General features: G+C 43.5%; 1 protein-coding gene across 3 annotated transcripts in view; it reads right to left on the bottom strand.

Annotated features, from left to right (window-relative positions):
• Nucleotides 1-24,240, bottom strand: part of cnr2 (cannabinoid receptor 2) — a 30,096-nt gene extending 5,856 nt beyond the window's left edge. The window contains exons 1-2 of one of the 3 annotated variants that reach the window (XM_043717169.2): nucleotides 23,816-24,240; nucleotides 23,384-23,584 (exon numbers count right to left, since the gene is read on the bottom strand). The gene's annotated coding sequence lies outside the window, so the exon portion shown is untranslated. The remainder of the gene's footprint in view (nucleotides 1-23,383; nucleotides 23,585-23,815) is intronic. The other 2 variants (XM_043717167.2, XM_087976870.1) reach the window with 2 other exon arrangements.
• Nucleotides 24,241-25,380: the final 1,140 nt, after the last annotated feature.

The following is a 25,380-nucleotide window of genomic DNA, read 5'->3' as shown; positions in this document are numbered from 1 at the left end:
GTTGTGAAATCTTAACACATCTTGGTAGCGACATCTTTTGCCATTTTTATAATAATTCATGTACTGTAGTGTGTTTGTCTTTTTTTGAAGTCAATGAACAATAATATTACATCTGAAACTTTCATTAATATATCATCTCATAATTTCAATATGGTTCTTTATTCAAAGGGGAACAAAACAAATTAACATTAAGAAAGGGTAAGGAAGGCAGGCAGAGAATTCCTAAAAAAGTTCTTTACTTTTATAAGAATAACTTATAAAATGTTTTTTGGCAAGTTTGGCAAGCAGTGAATTAGGCTTCACTGAAGATATCAATAATAACTCTCATTCACAGCTGTCTTGTTGCAGTAACACTTGGTTCTGCAAATCCCAATTCCTGTGCACAGCCTTCAGCCTCCTTTATGTTTCTATCTGATGTTCTATCCTCCGCATAAATTCCAACTTACAACTATTTACCAGTGTACTTACAACTACAAAGAAGTAGGAACAAATTTAATATGTAAAATTGTTGATTCAGATGTATTGCTTCAGAATCGTGTTAATTGATATTTTCAGATGTTGTCCACTAAAAGAATCAGACTGTTTAAGGCTATGTAGTAACATTACTGTGAATGGGAATAACATCTGAGCAAAATTTTTACTTTGGTAATAAACTAAAGCCTCACAAGAACTAAGGCTTTTTAGTTGCCTCCTTAGGTGGCGCTATGTAATGCAACAAGAGAACTGAATGTTGAATGGTCAGAGATGGAAATTATTTCTAAATTGAAAATAAATCTATTCGATGAAATGTGATTCAAATAAATTAAAACTATATTTTGGGTCTTATCAATTATTGATCAACCTCATTGTGGATTTTTTTTAAAACCTCTTATTCCCAAACAGTTTCCTTTGTGGACATTTTTGAATCAATGTGTCCAGACATGGCATTACGTACCTCTGGAACAGGTGGGACTTAAATTCAGGCTTTATGGCTCAGGGTTATGGACATTCCTAATGGGGCACAACAGCATTAGTTTTCTCTGAATACTTTCATGGGAAACTTTCACGCAAGTGCCTTGAACAAGGGAAACACAGCAACGTTTAAAGGTTTACAAATAATAAGCTATTTTTTGAGACAAATTATAATTCTGATAGAGGTCATTCTACCGTAATGCGTGTTTCCTCAACATGAATTTGCTTTAACGCAATTGATGAATTGGGGGCGCTATTTGTAAAGTGTGAATGCAATTACACCGCCAACACTTTAAGTGCTATTTCTAAAGCATGATTTTTTTATACAGCAGGGTTGCAAAAAAACGCAACCATTGCATTACAGAAGAACTGACGATATTTTCTATTTGCTTGATTTAATTAAATAATTTGAGTAAACCAAGAAACAGTGCTCAATTCTTCAGTTGAAATTAGAATGAATAATAAGGAAAAAGGAAAGGTGTGTTAAAGAGCTGAAAAATAATGGTCATAACATTCCTGGCTACATGCAGGTTGATTTGTAGACAGGATTGAGAGTAAGATTTGAAAATGGCACATCAGTTGGCACTTTCTTGTCTTTCAGTGATCTTTCCTAAGGATTAGTCAATGTGGCACCAGTTACCAAATTAGTAGTAGCGTGAGCAAATTAGACCATTTAGGGGCTAATGCCATGACTGAGGCAGAATGCAGCCAAACGTTTCCTGGCATCGGACAGGCTCCTTGCTGACATTGAAGACTAATCAATTCTTGAAGGCAGCGACCAGCAGCAGGCTGAAGGGGGCCAAGGGCACCTCCCCTCCAAGCTTCCACCACAAAAAAGATCAAAAGACTAAAGCTACAACCAAGGCAGTCCTCTGAGGGATTAACTCCACACAATGATGGCCTGATTACTGCAGGTAATCTTAATGTTTAAACTTGCAGAGATACCCTCACAGGTTCGTGGGTATATCAGCAAGTATTGAATTCTCCCATTAAGGGCTGCCAGCTTCAGTGCCTCTGATTGGGCCTCTATATTAGGACACCTCCATTGTTCTGAATGAATGGCAAACATCAGACATTCTTAATCATTGTACTCTAAAAGATGACAACACTGTGCAATAAGCTGACACCAAAATAGTTAGGATGCACTTTATATCCATAAGCAGAATAGATCCAGAGGTGTTAAGATCCTGCCAATGTATTAAATTAGAAGGTTGCAAAATTATTTCTCCCTGTTCTGTCAAGTAAACTACTGAAATATATTTCATTTGTATATTTCGAAGTCTAACTCTATTATCTTTCCAAACTGAATACTCCACTGCCAACTTTTAGTCTCCCAATATGTGAATTTATCATGCTAGTGTGAATTATGCATGCAGATTCTTGACACTGACTTGGTTGTCTAGTTTCACTGGTTTTGATTGAAATGCTAATTTCAGTACAGCCAGTTTAGTATATTCCATATGGGTTCCCTAGACTTGCTGCAATCTGTGGTCAGGTGATCACAACAGCTATTTTAGGTTAGCATTTGCCTGCATTAAAAATCACCTTTGTCATGAAGTCTCCGATATTAAAAGGAAGGGAGTCCCAAACTATAGGAACCATAATTGTAATGTTTGATTGATAATTTATTTGTTCATTCAGAATTCAGTTTTCATGCTCTGTATGATAGAAGACAAATCAAAGGTGAGACAACATTTTCATCAAGGAAAGACAAGATAATCGATAATGTATCGATAAATTACAAAACTTAATTAAAGCAGTGAAAGAATTACATGGCATGTTACAAGTTTGCTTCCAGGGTTTCAGATTAGTAACATCTTTGCTGCCTCCATTTGGACTTCTGACCATAACATGCAAAACCTTTATCTCTATTAGTCACAGAGAAACAATATCCCTTTTCTATGGCACTGCCTGTGTAGAGGAGATGGTGGCATAGTGGTATTGTCACTGGGCTTGTAATCCAAAGACCTGGGCTAATGTTCCAGGGCTTAGAGTTAAAATCCAACTGATAGTACCTAGTGGATGTTAAACTCAATTAATTAACACATCTGGAATTGAAAGCTAATCACAGAGATAGTGACCTTGACGTTATCATCAATTGTTGTAAAAGCTCATCAGTTTCACAATGTCCTTTAGTGAAGGAAACAGACTGTCCTTACCTGGTCTGGCCTACATCTGGCTCAATATTTATCATTTTATGTATCTTTTATTTACATATATAACTCAAATTATTTTCTTCAATTGAGATAATTCCAGTTTAGAAAATATGTAATTAAAGGTTAAGAATGTCAATCTGGATTCAATACTTCATAAGTTACCAATTCTACCTTGGCCGAAGAAGAGATAATGAGAGATAGCTGAATATATTTATTCACAAACAATGGCAGACAGAGGTGATAAAGATCCAAGCATTGTGGTCTAAAGGACAGGAAGCAAACTTTTTGGTGACTTCTCAAATTATGAAATAGTATATTCTGGACATGGATCTCTGAACTCTGACCCATATAAACATGCATCTTGTGTGAGTTTTGTTAGCATAATAGTCAATTCTAAATGAGAGCTGTCTCACCAAAATACTACAAATATAGTTAAGTTAAACATTCTAATCAAATGGTAACTGGAATAGGACATATCTGCACTGATGCCATTTCTGGTTTTTCTGTCTACATTAGCACATGTAACGTATACCACAGAGAGTTAAGCAGACGTGCTCATGACAGGCAGGATCGACTAGGATTCACAGTGCTGCTGGTACCATATTTAAAGTGCAGTATTGCACCAGGTCAACACTGTCAGTCCTGAGCTGCTTTGCATGATTCCTTCTTCTCAACCATTGTCCTGGACATGGAGAGCAGAGGAAATTTGGCACCCTGCTTTGCCAACAGGTAGCTGGAGGTCCTGGTGGACAGAATTGGGGAGACCATGCCAGCAGACCTCACCATCTGGTTTCAGGTTTCCACTCGGGTCACTGTTGTTTCCACAGTCTTGGAGGAAGGTACAGCAGTGCCACAAGAAAGTCAATGATGCTCTGCACTCCATAAGGGTAAGTGCCACCATCTTCCCACTGCTACCTCACACTCTGCTTCTGCTACTGCACCAACCTTCCACCAAGCTTATGGTTTAGTGCTGTCACTACTGCTTACAACATCTTCCCTCACATATTAATAACAACCCAATGCTTCAGACTACTAACCCTGCATGATTTCTGCACTTTCTACCCGCTCTTTCAGGGCATCTCACCATCTTACCCCAACCTGCACCAGCACAACTGCTCTGTCAGTCACTTTCATCTCATTCAATCCTTCCCTGTTTCATTCCAGCAGAAAATAGGCCACAATATGGCAGAGAGAGCCAAGACAGGTGGTGGGGTATCTGACATTTGTCTCCTCACCACTTATAAGGAGAGGATCCTTGCCCTAGTTGAAGAGGACCAGAGGCCATTTCTGTGGGGATGCTGAAATCTCCATGTCCCACTGAACAAGAATCACTGTTTATTGTTGTGCTGCTCTCCCATTACCACCACTGTGGATATACACTTAACATACCCTAAATTCTACCCCTTTTTTTGCTACACATTCTTTTGTCTCGTATAGGTTCTGGTGAAATCTATGTTGTCAAGAGGGCAGTGTGCATGACATCTCCTGCTCCTAACTCTTGGATAAAAAGCAACAAATCCCTGCAAGGCTGCCTCTGGCACCCCACAATAGCTCAGATACTGACACCTCAGTGGATACTTAGCTAGATTAGAGTTGGGAATGCATGCTGGTGAGTATATCACTGCCATATCCCCGCAATTGTCTGAAGAAGAATCGCCCAGTTGAAAGACTGCTGGAGACCAGACTCCTGCTCAGCCCAGGCAGGACAAAGCACCACAGAGTCAGCAAATAACAACTTCACAGAAATGGACAAGTGAACACAGGAGCAGCAAAGAGTTTGTTCAAGACACTGGGCAAGCTGACTCAAACATTAGAGAATGCATTAACAATGTGTATACTGTGTTGCCTGTGGCATACAAGCACCTAGCTTGTACTATACATGAATGCACAAAGCATTAGAAATAAGATGGATGAGCTTGAGGCTCTTTTGGAAACTGGCAGATACGATATTGTGGGGATAACGGAGACGTGGCCTGGGAAATGAATATTCAAGGCTACACGTGCTATAGTAAGGACAGACTGACGGGCAGAGAGGGTGGGGTGGCCATGTTGGTAAGGGATGATATTCAATCCCTTGTGCGGGGGGACCTAGAATCAGGGGATGTAGAGTCAGTATGGATAGAGCTGAGAAATTCTAAGGGTAAAAAGACCCTCGTGGGAGTTATCTACAGGTCCCCAAACAATAGTCTGGATGTCGGATGTAAGTTGAATCAGGAGCTGAAATTGGCCTGTTGCAAAGATGTTACTACAGTTGTTATGGGGATTTCAACATGCAGGTAGAATGGGAGATGGTATTGGACCTCAAGAAAGAGACTTTGTGGAGTGCCTCCGAGATGGATTCTTAGAACAGCTGGTGCTGGAGCCTACCAGGGAGAAGGCAATTCTGGATCTGGTATTGTGCAACAAACCAGAATTGATCAGGGACCTCGAAGTGAAGGAGCCATTGGGAAGTAGTGACCATAACACAATAAGCTTCAATCTGCAATTTGAGAGGGAGAGGGTACAATCGGAAGTGACAATATTTCTGTTGAATAATGGGAACTATGGAGCTATGAAGGAGGAGCTGGCCAAAGTTCAATGGTGCAGGGATGACAATGGAGGAACAATGGCAGATATTTCTGTGTATAATCCAGAAGATGCAGGATCAGTTCATTCCAAAAAGGAAGAAAGATCCTAGGTGGAGGCATGGGTGGCCGTGGCTGACAAGGGAAGTTAAGAAACATATAAAGTTAAAAGAGAAAAAGTATAACATAGCAAAGATAAGTGGGAAAACGGAGGACTGGGAAGCTTTTAAAGAACAACAGAGGATTACTAAGAAGGAAATACACAGAGAAAAAAATGAGGTACTAAGGTAAACTGGCCAAAAATATAAAGGAGGATAGTAAAAGCTTTTTTAGGTATGTGAAAGGCAAAAAATGGTTAAGACTAAAATTGGGCCCTTGAAGACAGAAACAGGGGAATATATTACGGGGAACAAAGAAATGGCAGAAGAACTGAATTGGTACTTCAGATCTGTGTTCACTGGGGAAGACACAAGCAATCTCCCTGAGGTAATAGTGGCTGAAGGACCTGAACTTAACGGAATTTATATTTGCCAGGAATTTGTGTTGGAGAGACTGTTAGGTCTGAAGGTTGATAAATCCCCAGGGCCTGATGGTCTACATCCCAGGGTACTGAAGGAGGTGGCTCGAGAAATCGTGGATGCGTTGGTGATTATTTTCCAGAGTTCAATAGATTCGGAATCAGTTCCTGCGGATTGGAGGGTGGCTAATGTTGTACCACTTTTTAAGAAAGGTGGGAGAGAGAAAGCAGGAAATTATTGACCAGTTAGTCTTACCTCAGTGGTGGGAAAGATGCTGGAGTCTATTATAAAGGATGAAATTATGACACATCTGGATAGTAGTAACAGGATAGGTCAGAGTCAGCATGGATTTATGAAGGGAAAATCATGCTTGACTAATCTTCTGGAATGTTTTGAGGATGTAACTCTGAAGATGGACGAGGGAGATCCAGTAGATGTAGTGTACCTGGACTTTCAGAAAGTTTTTGATAAAGTCCCACATAGGAGGTTAGTGAGCAAAATTAAGGCGCATTGTATTGGGGGCAAAGTACTAACTGGGATTGAAAATTGGTTGGCTGACAGGAAACAAAGAGTAGTGATAAACGGCTCCATTTTGGAATGGCAGGCAGTGACCAGTGGGGTACCACAGGGATCAGTGCTGGGACGGCAGCTTTTTACAATTTATATTAATGATATGGAAGATGGTATTAGTAATAACATTAGCAAATTTGCTGATGATACTAAACTGGGTGGCAGGGTGAAATGTGAGGAGGATGTTAGGAGATTACAGGGTGATCTGGACAGGTTAGGTGAGTGGTCAGATGCATGGCAGATGCAGGTTAATGTGGATAAATGTGTGGTTATCCACTTTGGTGACAAGAACAGGAAGGCAGATTACTACCTAAATGGAATCAATTTAGGTAAAGGGGCAGTACAAAGAGATCTGGGTGTTCTTGTACACCAGTCAATGAAGGTAAGCACGCAGGTACAGCAGGTAGTGAAGAAGGCTAATAGCATGCTGGCCTTCATAACAAGAGGGATTGAGTACAGAAGCAAAGAGGTTCTTCTGCAGCTGTACAGAGCCCTGGTGAGACCACACCTGGAGTACTGTGTGTAGTTCTGGTCTCCAAATTTGAGGAAAGACATTCTGGCTATTGAGGGAGTGCAGCGTAGGTTCACAAGATCAATTCCTGGAATGGCAGGAATACCTTACGCTGAAAAACTGGAGCGACTGGGCTTGTATACCCTTGAGTTTAGAAGACTGAGAGAGGATCTGATTGAGACATATAAGATTATTAAAGGATTGGACACTCTGGAGGCAGGAAACATGTTTCCGCTGATGGGTGAGTGCCGAACCAGAGGACACAGCTTAAAAATACCAGGTAGACCATTTAGGACAGAGATGAGGAGAAACTTCTTCACCCAGAGAGTGGTGGCTGTGTGGAATGCTCTTCCCCAGAGGGCAGTGGAGGTCCAGTTTCTGGATTCATTTAAGAAAGAGTTGGATAGAGCTCTCAAGGATAGTGGAATCAAGGGTTATGGAGATAAGGCAGGAACAGGATTCTGATTAAGGATGATCAGCCATGATCATATTGAATGGTGGTGCAGGCTCGAAGGGCAGAATGGCCTACTCCTGCACCTATTGTCTATTGTCTATTGTCTTGGAAAGGTAGACGCGACCATAGATTCAGGTGTTTACCTTGGAGTCTGCTGGATATGCATTGCAATTTGCATTGTGGGTCTTCCTACAGCACATGGACTTCAGTGGTTCACAAAGGCAGCTCATCACCAACTTCTCAAGGGCAACTAGGGATGGGCAATACATGCTGGCTAGCCAGCGGCACCCACATCCATGAATGAATAAGAATTTGAAAACGACATGCTGACTTGCACGTCATCTCTCTGACTATCGGTGCTCAGCAATATATTTGAACTTGCAGGGGTCAGTTTCAGCATGAATGCATGTTGTCCTTTTTTTTTGGGAATTATCATCTGGATGGAGGTAGAGGCTTCACCTTTTTGGATGATATCCATGTGATGTTTAAAGTTTATTGCACGTACTGGCTAATTGAGGTTTTTAAGCTGTAATGTTGTAGGTACCACTTAGACTTTGCAGTCATGCTGTGTGCCATGGATACAAGTTTGAAGTCTTCTTTTGCATTGTTCCATGTTTGGTTCTTTTTCACATGCAGCTGTGAGGAAGTGTGTTACACTTTGGGTTTTCTTGACAACTCGATTATTACACATTTCAACGTATTTTAGAACATCAGTTGCATATATCACAACATGATGGACATTGTCTTGGTGGGAAAGACACGTCAAATCTGATGCAAGGTTTGGATGTTCCACTGAACTTGTTAATGGATACAATAGTTCTTCCACAGTCAAAGACTTGCAGATGTTAGCAATCTGCTTAAAAGCTCAACTGCTTTGTTTAGCGAATTATCAATGGTATATTCCTTAGGTTTGTACAGAAATACTTTTTGGAAGAAACTGATAATGTAAAGAGGTAATGTCCAGTTTCATGAGCCTTTCATCTAAGTTAGCTTCAGTGAGATCACATTCCACACCTTTGCTTCAACACCTGTCTACAAATTGCCTGATCTTCTAACCTGGCTGTCATTGGTGTGATATGAACTCAAACCTGGGTATCCTGAAGTTGACTTGAACTTTAAGTTGATCTTCTAAAATCAGAATTAGTGTCATCAAAAATATCAGAAAGCATTATTGTTCTTAATCCTTCAGTGCCCAAAATCAGAATAGGTTTGACTGTCTGCCTTTATCAATTATTTGTTGATCTGTAAGTTAAAGATTGATGCTTTCTTGACATAACTTATGTTCTAACAGTTTGTTAATGAAATGCCAATCAATGGTTATGCTTTTTTCCTTGTCTTTTTGCTCTTTAAAATGTCAGTAGAAGGATCTGGAATGCTGCATTGTTCTTTGTTGCATTTTGGAGGCTTCAGTTTTTAGTTTATGCTGTTGATTCCTTAGAAATTACAGGCATGTTGTAGCAGGTTGTTATTCGTCAGTTGCATTGATGTTAAAAACGAATAATGATATCATGAATGCATTTTCTTATTTTCACACCGATTGCTGGTGCAGTCGATTGATATCTGGAAACAGGTATAGCTCTTTAGTATACAGAACATATTTTTCAGTACTTTAAAGCTGCACTTTCTTCTTGCGGTATCTTGGAGTTGTCCTTCCAGAACCACTTTAAATTCCTGTTTTTTTAATTAAAGGATCAAAAGACTTTTATGCTTTTTTAAGAGGGAGGCAGAACACTTACTGTGTTTCAGGAGACGATTGTAACCTTTAGCTTTGGCTGCAGTAATTTAGTCTTCATTATAAATTGCCCGTAGTGTTAGGTAAGGGGTAAATGTAGGGGTATGGGTGGGTTGCGCTTCGGCGGGTCGGTGTGGACTTGTTGGGCCGAAGGGCCTGTTTCCACACTGTAATGTAATGTAATAATTGTAATTCTAGCTCTGAGCTTGGATGGATGATGAGGAATGATGACTGTTATTAAAAGCATTTTTACAAACATCATGGTGCCTTTATCTTCATGCCATTTCTGGTTTTCTATCTACGTTAGCCCATGTAAGATGTGCCAAAGATAGCCACATTCTTTTGAGTCAGATATCTTGTTGTTTATCTACAACACTACATATTTACAAAGCTACAATATTACAAACATACAGGTATTGTCTGGGTTCTGTCTTACCAATGTCACTTGTACATTACAGACACAGAACTGATTGACCACACTGACTTTATTACACAGAGAAAGTGATTGAAGATGAGGCAATAAATACTTTGATACTGGAACATTACATGTCATGATATCATATAACCGTCTGAAAGGTATAGAATTGTTTGGTTTGGAATCTATGTGATAATGCATCACAGGCTGCAACTGCACACCTGATTTATGTAACAATGCTGCTCAGCCAATTCCAAAAGATCATGATCAAATATGATGAAGGAATTGCTAAGTCTGAGCCCAAACAGGAAGAAAATGAGCACTAGTAAGTGAAGGAACACAGCTACTGAACAGTCAGGGAATAAACTCTACAAGTTAAGGCAACATTACCTGTGCTCCAGCAGTGCTTGAGACCAAGGCTGATTATTGCTGATTGCTGCTGTCTTTGTTAAATATAGTTTTACTTTCTTTAATAAATGTTGGTTGTTTCACAAATTATCAGTTGTCCTACCTTATTGGATTGAAATCTTGTTTAAAATTCTGTCGTAGTTTCTGTTCTTTGATATTTGTATGCTGCAGTAAATCTTCAAAGAATTCAGAAATTCTGGTTACATTTTCCAAATATATTCTTATCATTCATGGTCTTGTATAGAATGAGGTTTCAGATTGAAAGAACAATGTTTTAAAAGATTATTGCCACTTTGGTATAATTCCAGAAGGAATTACTTCATTGCAAAGGATCAACATCTGAAATAATTTGGTAGACAGGTAGACAGAGACAATAGGCTAATTTAAACATGGATAGCAATGTTACTGGATTAATAATCTGCAGAATGTGAGTTCAAACTCAAGCATACGCCATTTGAAAATTTGTGTTTAGTTTAAAAATAATCTGGTAATAATAATTATTGACAGTAATGATTGACGCAAGAGTAATAAAATTCTAATTCATTTTTAGGAAAGAAAGCCTGACATGTCTATTGAGCCTGGCCTACACATAATGGTCCCAAATAAGTATGAACAATTCTTAACTACCATCTGAAGTGTCCTGGCAAGGCTCTCAGTTGCATTAAAATAGTAGCAAAAGAAATAAAAACTGTGTATAGGTGCACTATTTCTGAGCACTAGATGTTAAAGCAGTACATGTGGGCGGCATGGTGGCACAGTGGTTAGCACTGCTGCCTCACAGCGCCTGAGACGCGGGTTCAATTCCCGCCTCAGGCGACTGACTGTGTGGAGTTTGCACATTCTCCCCATGTCTGCGTGGGTTTCCTCCGGGTGCTCCGGTTTCCTCCCACAGTCCAAAGATGTGCAGGTCAGGTGAATTGGCCATGCTAAATTGCCCGTAGTGTTAGGTAAGGGGTAAATGTAGGGGTATGGGTGGGTTGCGCTTCGGCGGGTCGGTGTGGACTTGTTGGGCCGAAGGGCCTGTTTCCACACTGTAATGTAATCTAATCTAATCTACATTGCAAAGTTGTACCTAACTAATTCAGACTTTAAAATTCATTAAAATCTGGAGATGGTTGTCAAAGTTTGGAAAACTGAGGATTAGGGTGGATGTAAATCAGTAGGTTTGTCTAGCAACAACCTGAAATGATCAGACTTACAGAATCATGCCAATCATCAATGTCAGCATCTTCCATCATTGTTCTGTCTGTTTTGTCTCACTCACAGGGCAGATTAGTAAGAGGTGGGGAAACAATTTATACATTGCAAGCCAGCAATCTATGAATACTATAACATTCAGGAACCATAGTAAGTCCTAGGGGTTGCTATTTTTGACTGTTCCAAAATATTATTAAATCTATACTGCCAATGGACAAAAGTGGGCTTGTTGCAAGGTTTTCAAGAGATTCTATAAAGCACTTGCATAATTTATTGAAAAACGTACAAGGTAATCAGAAGGTTAGATAGGATGGACAATGAGAGCCTTTTTCCTCGGTCGGTGATGGCATAGCTTTAAATTGGACATAGCTTTAAATTGAGGGGTGATCGATATAGGACAGATGTCAGAGAGTAATAGGGGTGTGGAACGCACTGCCTGCAACAGTAGTAGACTTGCCAACTTTAAGGGCATTTAAATGGTCATTGGATAGACATATGGTTGAAAATGGAATAGTGTGGGATAGATGGGCTTCAGAATGGTTCCACTGGTCGGCATAACATCGAGGGCCAAAGGGCCTGTACTGTGCTGTAATGTTCTGTGTTCTATGTACCTTTGGGAAGCAGTGACTCTGGGAGCCCTCCACATTGACACTGGGCCAAATGAAGTTGCATAGCTTCAGGTCAAACATTGACAAAAAATATGATCTACCACTTTGCCTCAGTTATTTCTCTCGGTTGAACATCACGCTTTGAGGAAATAATGAGGGTTGTAATGATATAGGATATCTTAGACATCTTAGCTTAGGCAATTCAATCCCCATCTCCTAGGCTAGCTCTGAAGCATTACCATTGATGGAGTTGACTAAGCTCTGAAGTACTTTGCTGACAGGTAGGAAGAAGTCCAACACTACAGAATATTACACCTCATCTCAAATTTATCCACTGCAGATACAACATCTCATGGTAAAATATTTAGGAAAAAACCCCTGAAGTTCAACTTCCAACTTCACATTAAGGATTATATCATTCAACATTACCATTAGGCGAAGTGTGACATATTGAGAATAGTTCATGTACCTCAAAAATAGGCAAGCATGAGGTGTCATGGTCATTACCAAGAGCACATTTGTCAATCACTGCAATCTGTACACTCATATCTGGCATATCCCTCACACTTCTACCCAAACTAAGCCAGAGAATCAACACTGTTTCAAAGAGGCATATAGAAAAGTGTACCAGGATACCATTACATGCATCTGGAAATTACATGTTAATCTGGTGAAACCTCAACACCAAGTCACATATCTGGTAATACGGATTACTACAGACAGAACTATTTGATCCGACAACCACTGACTTATGATAAAACCACACAATTGTGACACGTTCCATCATTTTTGGTGGCCAACACATACAAATCTAATGAACAATGAAAGAGTACCCATTTATATCTATCTCCAATCTTCAGCAATGGTGGGGCCCAACATGTGACTGCAAAAGACAAGGCTGAGGTGTTTGCAATCATATTCAACTAAAGTACAAAGTAACGATCTTTCTTAGTCCTCTCCTAAAGTCTACAATATCACAGACAATCTGATTCACTCCATATAACATTCGGAAATAGTTGTGTGCACTATATAATGTAATTGCATTTTCCTCATCAACATCTGAGCTGCAGTACTTAAACTTGCTGCACTGGAAGTAGCCACCCATTTAAGCAATTGTTTCAGCACAGCCTAATCATTTATTTGACAATCTGGAAAATTGTCCTTGTATGGCTTGCCCACAAGATACAGAAAAGATCATTCTCAGTTGTTAATGAAGTGGTAGAGTCGCAATTTTGTTGTCAAATGGCACTTTCTAGCCTATGACCTTTTCACTAATGCTTGACTTAGGTTCTGCCAGGATCACTCAGCTCTAGATCACTTTACAGTCTTAGTCTGGATGTAGAGCTGAAAATGTGTTGCTGGAAAAGCGCAGCAGGTCAGGCAGCATCCAGGGAACAGGAGAATCGACGTTTCGGGCATAAGCCCTTCTTCAGGAATGAGGAAAGTTTGTCCAGCAGGCTAAGATAAATGGTAGGGAGGAGGGACTTGGGGGAGGGGCGTCGGAAATGTGATAGGTGGAAAGAGGTCAAGGTGAGGGTGATAGGTCAGACTGGGGTGGGGGCGGAGAGGTCGGGAAGAAGATTGCAGTTTAGGAAGGCGGTGCTGAATTCGATGGATTTGACTGAGACAGGGTGGGGGGAGGGGAAATGAGGAAACTGGTGAAATCCGAGTTCATCCCTTGTGGTTGGAGGGTTCCTAGGCGGAAGATGAGGCGTTCTTCCTCCAACCGTCGTTTTGTTGTGGTCTGACGATGGAGGAGTCCAAAGACCTGCACATCCTTGGTGGAGTGGGAGGGGGAATTGAAATGTTGAGCCACAGGGTGGTTGGGTTGGTTGGTCCGGGTGTTCCCAGAGGTGTTCTCTGAAATGCTCCGCAAGTAGCCGGCCTGTCTCCCCAATATAGAGGAGGCCACACCGGGTGCAGAGGATGCAATAGATAATGTGTGTGGAGGTGCAGGTGAATCTGTGGCGGATATGGAAGTTTCCTTTGGGGCCTTGGAGGGAGGTGAGGGGGGAGGTGTGGGCGCAAGTCTTGCACCTCCTGCGGTTGCAGGGGAAGGTGCCGGGAGTGGAGGGTGGGTTGGTGGGGGGTGTGGATCTGACGAGGGAGTCACGGAGGGAGTGGTCTTTACGGAATGCTGATAGGGGAGGGGAGGGAAATATATCCTTGGTGGTGGGGTCCGTTTGGAGGTGGCGGAAATGACGGCGGATGATGCGCTGTACATGGAGATTCGTGGGGTGGTAGGTGAGGACCAGTGGGGTTCTGTCCTGGTCGCGGTTGGAGGGGCGGGGTTCAAGGGCGGAGGAGCGGGTAGTGGAAGAGATGCGGTGGAGGGCATCGTCGACCACGTCGGGGGGGGGGGAGATTGCGGTCCTTGAAGAAGGAAGCCATCTGGGTTGTGCGTTTTTGGAACTGGTCCTCCTGGGAGCAGATGCGGCGGAGTCGAAGGAATTGGGAGAATGGGATGGCGTTTTTACAAGGGGCAGGATGGGAGGAGGTGTAGTCCAGGTAGCTGTGGGAGTCGGTCGGTTTGTAGTCGGTTAGTCTGGATGTAGACATAGCATCTGAGTTCTAAAAGTAAGATGTGTTTGACTGTCCTTGACATGAAGGCAACATTTGACTAAGTGTGGCACCAAAAACCTAGTTAATAAAGGGCAAAGTATTCCAGGAAAAAACTCACTCATGCATTGGGACACATCTGACATAAAGAATGATGGTATGGCTGTGGGAGAACAATAATTCCATTTCATGAGCGTCAAGACTAACTGTCTTCAGCTGCTTCATCAACGACATGCCCTCGATCTTGCAGTTGACTATTTGAATCGATCTAGATAATGATATCAGATAATGAAGCAATGCAGGAAAATCTGCCAAAGATCCATATTTGGGTTGGTAAGTGGCAATTAACATTCAAAAATGCCAGAATATGACTATTTTCAAGAAGACAGACAGCATAATCACACCCCCTTGATGGTCAATGCACGTACAATTGCTGAGTCTCCAACATTAACATTCTGGGAATCATTATTAACCAGACGCTCAATTAGATTAACTGTATAAATGCTATGGTGACCATATCAGATTAGAGGATGGCCATTCTATAACAAGTGGTTCACCTCTGCAACATTTCTCCACTTCCACATTCAACAGTGTGATAAAATAATCTATATTCACCTGAATTGGTTAACTTACAACAATATTCAAGAGGCTCAGCAACATCCAGGAAAATAAAAATCCACTTGTAAAATATCTAACCTGTCAGTTTAAAAATCTATCAGAGAGAGCTCTTCTGTTGCCCTCCCATAACGTAAACTAAGTGACCACAATTAGAACATTAAAAATACTTTTTCCACATCTTAAGTACCCTTCTGGAGACTAATTTTTTCACCTAACTTACATATGGCAAATTCCAGACATATGATCAAAATGGGAGCACTCATCATATAGAACTCCACTCTCACCCACATCACAGCTAGCATCCAAACCACTGGACTATTGCTAGAAATAGGAGGCCAGAGCAATGATAAAATAAAGCTGGCAACTTAATATAAAAATGAGTTCTCTCTCAAGGCACTTCACAAACAATCCTGCCACATCTCCTGACCCATCATTTGCAACTGTGAGACGTCATGGTATGGCATGGTGACCAAACATTCCCAACGCCATCATCTGAACCGACGTTCCAAGCACACATTAAGACCAGAACAGAGTCACAGATTAAACACAAGAGATTGTTGCAAGCAGATGGCGTAAGCTCTGCTCTCCTTGTCATTGATTTCACAAGATTCCAAGGTAAAGTCATCACTAATCCATCTCCTTCTTTCAGTTCAAACTACATTGGGATCTGTGAACCTTTTCTATTGCCATGTCACACTATCAATCAGATGTCATCTGCAGATGGTGAACAAAGAACACCAACGTCTTCTGGTTTCTTCTTTACACAATCAGCGCCAAGTTCCAGCAGGACAGCATGGGTGTCCCTAATGTTGAAACTTTATTTCCATTTTGCTTTGTCTTTCAAATTTTGAAGTTGCAAAGTAACTTTCTTTGATTTGAAGCAGCCGTCCAAATTTCGTCCAAAAGATGAAAGAAGACTCAGACAGGGAACCAGGATGTGAGCCAACAGGAGTTTTTCATTATCTTCATGAAACACATCTGCCATGGAAATGGTGAAGTTGTAAATTGCTGGCAATTCTAAAATGAAGTTGTCACTTGGGAACATATTTAAGTAAGACTTTAGCATGTGTATATGAAATAACTCCAGAGAGGCCGGTATCCTGGCACCACATTACCCTTTATTTACAGATGGAGAGTCCTTGACACTGATCCAACTTCCTCGGAGCCAGCTCTCAGAATGAACTAGAACCTCTGCCACTCCTGTTTACATTTCTCAGCCTGGGCACCCTGATTGGATCAGTCTAATGGCCCCAATAAGGGAACTCATATTCTATGAGGTCTACCTGGCTGACCTCATTACAATCATTACATCCCTCTTCCTCTGGGTCTGAGGATGTAGGCTGGTTCTTTGTTTTGTGGCTCCTTCTGGGATATTTCAGCACCGTGTCAGGTTCCTCCAGCTCTGCCTCTGATATGGGTGGTACGTAATGCACAGTAGCTTGTCTTCTGCACCGAGAGCATCTCAGAAGAAATTCATTGTCCTCTTAATGGGACAAAGGTGTCGAGGTGGTGACACTTACCATGTCTATCTCAGATTCCAAGGTATCTTCAACCCCAGATGGACAGTGAGAACACATGGGTTCTGAAACAACTGGGAAGGCAGGCAAGGAGCCAGGCACATTTTGCTGCAGCATCATTTGCAATTTGCAGCTTTCATATGGTCCACATGCTTGTTCAGGACCGTTGCACCTACCCAAACTTATACATCACTAGACCCGACCTCATGTCGACCATGCTTCTTACTAATGCAGGGCCATTCCCATACTCCCTTGACCAAACTGACCCCTAAGGTAAATGATCTCTCCTGCTTAGCAAAGTTTTGTGTTCCAGCATTGGTGTTCCTGATCCCATTTCACCCTTCCCCCCCAGGCCCAGGAAGATTTAACCTGGTCTGGAGTTTGCTCTCCATTAGCAACTTTGGTGAAACTAGCTATGTCGTTGTATGACGGATAGGAATCAAAACATTTTGGTAAGTAGTGAAGCTGTAGGCTGTTTCATTCAACATGCCTTCAAAGTTTGGACTGCCTTTTCTGCCAGACCATGGAATGATGGATGCTATCGATCTGTCTGTTTATGATGAATACCATTGGACTTTAAGAAATACTTAAATTCCTGCAGATAAACAATGGCCTGTCATCAGTGACTAACACTTCTGGTAGTCTTTGTATTGCAAAATATGCACACAGCTTTTCTATTGCCATCCCAGTGTTTGACAAATGAACTCTGTGCATGTCCAGCCACTTTGAATGGGCATCTACAATGACTAAGAACACTGAGCCCACGAAAAGACCTACATAACTGACATGTAACTGAGTCCAGGGTTTAATCAGCATTCGCACAAATGTCGGGGAGCTGCTGGCGGTAATCTTTGTCCTTGTTAGCACAATGGGCACTGCCCCACCTATGAAGCCATGTCTGTATCCAATCCTGACCACCAGATATCGATTCTCGTCAACACCTTCATTTTGGACACCCTTCAATGACCCTAGTGGAGTTCAGCCAGTATCTGGTGGTGACCTTTGCTTGGGCCAATTACTCTTGCTCCCCATCATAACATGCCATTCTTTACCATGATCTGGTCACACTGGTTTCAAAAAGGTTTCAATTCTGGTTGTGACGGCCCTTCAGCTCCCCCCGTCACCACCAGCTGTTTCAGTTTGCCAGGACCGGATCTTTCTACATCCAATGTCTGATATTGTCAGCCGTGACTGCATGTGTGTCCAGAAAATGTGAAACCATTACAAACTGTTCCAGTGGCAGGACCACTGGTGGTGTATCTGCCAGTGAGAGGCGGCTAAGTCATCTGCATTTGCTACTTGGTCTCTTGGTGTTCCAACTTATAATTATACGCACTTAGTATTAGACCCCACCACTGAATTCAGCCTGAAGCTATGGGTGGCACTGCCTAGGGACTCTTTAAATAAGAGAAAATGAGGTCTGCAGATGCTGGAGATCAGAGATGGAAATGTGTTGCTGGAGAAGCGCAGCAGGTCAGGCAGCATCTAGGGAACAGGAGAATCGACGTTTCGGGCATTAGCCCTTCTTCAGGAATGAGGAAAGTTTGTCCAGCAGGCTAAGATAAAAGATAGGGAGGAGGGACTTGGGGGAGGGGCGTCGGAAATGTGATAGGTGGAAAAAGGTCAAGGTGAGGGTGATAGGACAGATTGGGGTGGGGGCGGAGAGGTCGGGAAGAAGATTGCAGGTTAGGGAGGCGGTGCTGAATTTGATGGATTTGACTGAGACAGGCTGGGGGGAGGGGAAATGAGGAAACTGGTGAAATCCGAGTTCATCCCTTGTGGTTGGAGGGTTCCTAGCCGGAAGATGAGGCGTTCTTCCTCCAACCGTCGTTTCGCTGTGGTCTGACGATGGAGGAGTCCAAAGACCTGCATATCCTTGGTGGAGTGGGAGGGGGAATTGAAATGTTGAGCTACAGGGTGGTTGGGTTGGTTGGTCCGGGTGTCCCAGAGGTGTTCTCTGAAACGCTCCGCAAGTAGGTGGCCTGTCTCCCCAATATAGAGGAGGCCACATCGGGTACAGTGGATGCAATAGATGATATGTGTGGAGGTACAGGTGAATCTGTGGCGGATATGGAAGTTTCCTTTGGGGCCTTGGAGGGAGGTGAGAGGGGAGGTGTGGGCGCAAGTCTTGCACCTCCTGCGGTTGCAGGGGAAGGTGCCGGGAGTGGAGGTTGGGTTGGTGGGGGATGTGGATCTGACGAGGGAGTCACGGAGGGAGTGGTCTTTACGGAATGCTGATAGGGGAGGGGAGGGAAATATATCCTTGGTGGTGGGGTCCGTTTGGAGGTGGCGGAAATGACGGCGGATGATGCGCTGTACATGGAGGTTAGTGGGGTGGTAGGTGAGGACCAGTGGGGTTCTGTCCTGGTGGTGGTTGGAGGGGCGGGGTTCAAGGGCGGAGGATCGGGAAGTGGAAGAGATGCGGTGGAGGGCATCGTCGATCACGTCGGGGGGGAAATTGCGGTCCTTGAAGAAGCTACCTGGAAACCGACTGACTCCCACAGCTACCTGGATCTACTACAAACCGACCGACTCCCACAGCTACCTGGATCTACTACAAACCGACCGACTCCCACAGCTACCTGGACTACACCTCCTCCCATCCTGCCCCCTGCAAAAACCCCATCCCATTCTCCCAATTCCTTCGACTCCGCCGCATCTGCTCCCAGGAGGACCAGTTCCAAAAACGCACAACCCAGATGGCCTCCTTCTTCAAGGACCGCAATTGTCCCCCCGACGTGGTCGACGATGCCCTCCACCGCATCTCTTCCACTTCCCGCTCCTCCGCCCTTGAACCCCGCCCCTCCAACCGCCACCAGGACAGAACCCCACTGGTCCTCACCTACCACCCCACTAACCTCCATGTACAGCGCATCATCCGCCGTCATTTCCGCCACCTCCAAACGGACCCCACCACCAAGGATATATTTCCCTCCCCTCCCCTATCAGCATTCCGTAAAGACCACTCCCTCCGTGACTCCCTCGTCAGATCCACACCCCCCACCAACCCAACCTCCACTCCCGGCACCTTCCCCTGCAACCGCAGGAGGTGCAAGACTTGCGCCCACACCTACCCTCTCACCTCCCTCCAAGGCCCCAAAGGAAACTTCCATATCCGCCACAGATTCACCTGTACCTCCACACATATCATCTATTGCATCCTCTGTACCCGATGTGGCCTCCTCTATATTGGGGAGACAGGCCGCCTACTTGCGGAGCGTTTCAGAGAACACCTCTGGGACACCCGGACCAACCAACCCAACCACCCTGTAGCTCAACATTTCAATTCCCCCTCCCACTCCACCAAGGATATGCAGGTCTTTGGACTCCTCCATCGTCAGACCACAGCGAAACGACGGTTGGAGGAAGAACGCCTCATCTTCCGGCTAGGAACCCTCCAACCACAAGGGATGAACTCGGATTTCACCAGTTTCCTCATTTCCCCTCCCCCCAGCCTGTCTCAGTCAAATCCATCAAATTCAGCACCGCCTCCCTAACCTGCAATCTTCTTCCCGACCTCTCCGCCCCCACCCCAATCTGTCCTATCACCCTCACCTTGACCTTTTTCCACCTATCACATTTCCGACGCCCCTCCCCCAAGTCCCTCCTCCCTATCTTTTATCTTAGCCTGCTAGACAAACTTTCCTCATTCCTGAAGAAGGGCTAATGCCCGAAACGTCGATTCTCCTGTTCCCTAGATGCTGCCTGACCTGCTGCGCTTCTCCAGCAACACATTTCCGACTCTTTAAATAAACCGATCAGGGATTTGTGGTCTGTTAATATTACAAATTTATGTATATAAAGATACTGTGTAATGTTCTGGCTCCAAATTATGACCGCCAAATCTCTTTGTCTATCTGGATGTATTTAAGCTCTGCAATAGCCAAAATCATGGATGTCTACGTGATTGGGCTTTCCTCTCCATTGAGTCACCTCTGAGCTAATACTACTCCGATGCTGTATGTGGAGACACCATATGTCAATACCAGATCATGCTGGGAATCATAGTGTGCCAACACGTCAGAGGGTGATAGCTGCTTCTTCCCTTCCCTGAAAGCTATAGCTTGGCTATGCAACCACTTTGACCCTTTTTAAAGAGTTGATGCAAAAGTGCCAGGATGGAGGCCAGGTTGTGTTTGAACTTTCCATAATAGTTCACCAGCCCAAGGAAAGACCTAAGCTCCGATATAGACATGGGAGCTGGGCACATTGATCATCCTCACCTTATCTTCCAATGGATATAACCTGACCCTGTTGACTCTGTAGTCCAAGCAGGTGACTTAGGCTGCCTAGAACACACATTTTTCCATTCTGAAGCATACGCCCACCTACGGGAAACATCTAAGGATGACGTCCAAGTTCTCAAAGTGCTCCTTATTGGTCTCCCCTGTTATCTCAGATAATTGGTGACCTGGGGTAGACCTTGTAAAATGTTTCTCATCGTCCACTGAAAAATTACACAGGCTGACGATACCTCAAATGGCAGCGTTGTAAAATAGTGCAAACCCTTATGGGTATTAATTGTAGCATACATCTGGGAATCCTCATTTAACCACAATTGCAAGTACACATAGGTCATGTCCAACTTCATGGAGGACCACCCCACTGCCAGCTTTGCAAATAAATCTTTTATGCAAGGGATTCGGTATTTATTCAGCTGTGAAAAGCAGTTTAAAGTTTGCTTAAAATCCCTACAAAAACAAGTCGACCTGTCAGGCTTCACAATTGGTATGAAAATTGCACCCATTCTGCAAACTGGACTGGTTATGATTCCTTTGCTTTCCACTTTCTGATTTCTGACTCTACTTTTGCCCGTGAGGCAAATGGCATTGAGTGGGCCTTGCAGGAGCATGTAGTGGTTTCTTGGTCAACATGCAAGGTGGCCTTGGCCCTTTGATAGTCCCTAGACCTTCCTGAAATGCCTCCTGGTATTTCATCAGGACTTCATTCAGGCAGCCATTTTCTAACTGAAAAATGTTGAGCCAATTGAGCTGAATCTTTCTTAACCAATTTCACCCTATCAGGCTTGAACCCAAGCCTTTTACTACAGCAGTGGTAACTGAACCAACTGCTTCTCGTAAGAGACCTGAACTGTAAAGGTTCTCTGTTATAGCTTTTCAATCTAGCCATGGTCTTATGCAAGCTAAGAGTTGGAGTCAAGAGTGAATTTTGTTAAAGACTTGTCTGCAATCACTGAGATGACCATGCCAGTATCCATCTAGATGACAATTTATTTTGATTGGTTCTAATTTGAATGTTGCTAAGCAAGTTAATTGTTCCAATCCAGTTGTAGTTGGACTTTTCAGGGGATGCACTATCCTGGATACTGCCCCATGAATTCTCTTACTCCATTTAGGTCTAGTGGGACTGTATTGCTGTCTTGAGTCCACATACCAGCAGCATATGCAATGGCTTGCCAGCCCTGATCCTGAAGTAAACATTAACCATTTAGCTGAGGCTTGGCTTTGTTTTGTCATTTTGCTGTAGACTGACCTACAGACCCTCTGTTCAGGATATGTCTTCAATCGTCTTCACTCAAAGTGATGTTCCCCAAGCTCAGTCAGCTTGGTGAGGGCGTCCACTTCCACCAGAGTATCTCGGCATCAATAACTCACACATTTTCCAACGATAAAGCCAGTTGTAGTACCTGTTTGAAGTCTAGTTAGGCTTTAGCTGATAGGAGTCTTTGCATGGTTACATCATTAATCCCGATCTCATCACCACAGAAATAACTCCACAGATGCCAGTATCCTGTCACCAAGTCACCCTTTACTTACACGTGGAACTTCCTTGATACTGATCCAGCTCCCTCAGAGCCAACAGAACATTGGCCCACCTGTTTATACCTGCCAGCCAGGGCTCCCTGATTGGGCCAGACAAACATCCAAGTTTTGAGGTCCATCTGGTTCACAATCACTACAGTATACATACAATATGATAAAAGGATTTGCAGACATAAAAATAATGCATGTCTTCTGCACAGCTTTATCGCGCTAATATATGTCAATAATTTGCAATAATCTCAGTCAAAGCTTCTTTCAGCCGTGTTATTTCAGTCAAACCGTATCAATATCGAACGTGCCCATCCTGGGTCGCTATCTGTAACAGAGCTTACCCGCACAATGCCATAGAGTGAGCTTCATTACTGTGTTGAAACTGTTGTTACATTATTCACAAGAAGCACTACGCTCGATACGCTGCTAATCTGCTCTCGGCAAGTTGGTTCCTACCAGCAGCTACAATATGGAACTAAAGGACAAAGTCCTTTCATAGAGCCAGAACAGGCACGACTGGCCGAATGATCTTATTTCACGCTGAGATTCTATCAGTTTTCCATTTCTCAAACCTACATCGCTTTCCACTTCCGGCTGCATCAGCACAATCACCAATTCCATCTCCTTTCACCCAAATCAAGAAACGAATATTCGGCAAATCGTGTGAAATTAGAAAAAAAAAACTGACGTAACTTGCTCTGTCTCCAGCTGATTATTCCGAATGGAGACAAACCTACGGTCGGAACTGTTCTCGCCCCGGGATGGTTTAAGAATTGCAACTCGATAAAAACGGCGCCTTTCAGGGAGCTGAGAGCAAAGAAATCTCCTTACCCGAAGAATTCCAGTGTCTTCTGTGGGAATGAAGCAGGCATTCAGCCCTCGAATCTCTGACCTTCAGGCATCACATTCTTCACGTCCAACCATCCGCTGGACTCCTGCACAAGTGACGGACACTCAACTTTTCAACTTTTAAAACATTGTTACAAACTCTGTCCCGGAGATTAATATCGGGAATTGTAACTTCCTCTCAATCTGTAAATTAATCAGGGGCAGGGGATTTCAGACAAGGTTCTACGCAGTAACTAAATCCGCCTCATTGTATCAGCGCAAAACACTCCTTATTAATGAATCTGCTAAAGCAAAACCCTAAAGATATCAAGGGATAGACAAATTAAAACTTTTATCAGACGAAATATTGATTTCTAACAGCGGGTTATCTGCCTGAACAGTTCCAGGGGAGAGTTAATCCTGGATTTGCGTTACCTTGTGTCTTCCAATTCTCTCAGACAGTGGGAGCCCTGGTTTTTGGGTTAGCCCCGAATGCTCTGGATCTCAGATGCTGGTCTCCTTCAGTGTGTTTGGTTCCTCGGTCCCGTGCCGTCGCTGTCTCTGAAGCCGCTCCCCTGTCACTGCACGCTGCCTTTTTGTTCGCCTCCGAGTGTTTCATCACAGGGTCACAGGTCCAGCCTGATCACTGGCTCTCACGCTGCCACAGGCTTTGCCTCACACCCTGCTTCCCCCTGACTTTACCAGATAAAGGGCAGAGGCGAGGAATTCCTTGACAACACATAGAAACTCACGATCCAAGCGCCACTTTTGTGACCCGTCCCTCTTTCTCCAAGAGAAATCTGGACCACGAAATCACAGCGACAGGTTTAGCGCACCGTTCGTTCCGACGGTGATTTAATAACGTTGCATAGACCCTCTCACAATACAGCCAGTCACCGTACCTTGGGGTCAGGAGGACGGGAGGCGGTGTGGGGTTTGTAACTCGCAGACAGCAATCCTTCTTTAACAATTAATACTGAAATCTGTTGTCACTGGGAAGCTGGAAGGAGAATAACGGGCATCTTGTGGGGAGGCAGTTACAAGCGGTTAATTTTTAATAAGGGATTAAGTTAATGTGAGAAGCAGCAAGGCGCCCGGAATAGCTTGTGGGCATCAGCTGTAACCCCACAAGGTATTTTAATCATTCATTAGTGGTGCAATCTTAACCTTTTTTCGCCATTTTAACCTGTAACACATGCTAGCTCCTGCCACACTGTTTAAGGAAGCCGACCCACCACAGCAGCGATAACAAAAAGTAGTCAGTTGGAGGGGTGGCATGGGTTACAGATTTTATCTGTCCAGGACTGAAATAAAACAGACAAAATCACTGTTAGAAAGTCGAACCAGATGTGAAAATGCTCCACTCAATGTCAACAGAGTAGGTTACCTTCTTAGGGCGTTTTGTTTTTCGTTGTTACTGATTAGGCCAGTGTTCACTTCTCATGCCTAACTGCCCTTGAGAAGGCGGTACTGAGCCGCCTTCATGAGCAATCGCAGTCAACTTGCTGTGGGGAAACATCAATAGTGCTGTTTGGAGTGAGCTCCAAGATTTTGAGCCACCCACAGTGAAGGAATGGTAATGTCATCCCAGTTTAGGATGGTATGTGGTTTGGGGGCTGTGGGGAAGTTACAAGTGGTGGTTTTCTCATGCATTTGCCAACCTTGTCCTTCTCAGTAGCAGTGGTCTCCACTTTGGAAGGTGGTGTGGAAGGAGCCTCAGTGAGGTGCTGCAGTGCACCTTTGGAGATGGCCACCCTGCGACTACTACTGTGTGCGATGGTGGAATCTAGTGTTAGAATATTAATTGAGTGGAATATTTTCTCTTGACTGATACTGAGCCTCTTTCAGTATTAATGAAGCTACACTTATCCAGACTAGTGCACAGCATTCTATCATCCTCCTGACTTGTGCCTTTGACGTGTCAGGGGGTACGTTACTCAACACAAAATTATCAACTTCTAACCTGCTGTAGTTAGTGTTTAAATGGCTGGTCAGTTCAG

The sequence above is a fragment of the Chiloscyllium plagiosum genome, unplaced genomic scaffold, assembly GCF_037043375.1.
Source record: "Chiloscyllium plagiosum isolate Xiang-an unplaced genomic scaffold, Cpla_swu_hap1 HiC_scaffold_30, whole genome shotgun sequence".
NCBI lineage: Eukaryota > Metazoa > Chordata > Chondrichthyes > Orectolobiformes > Hemiscylliidae > Chiloscyllium > Chiloscyllium plagiosum.
The sequence above is the reverse complement of the archived record's forward strand: the minus strand, read 5'-3'. Positions and strand labels throughout refer to the sequence as shown.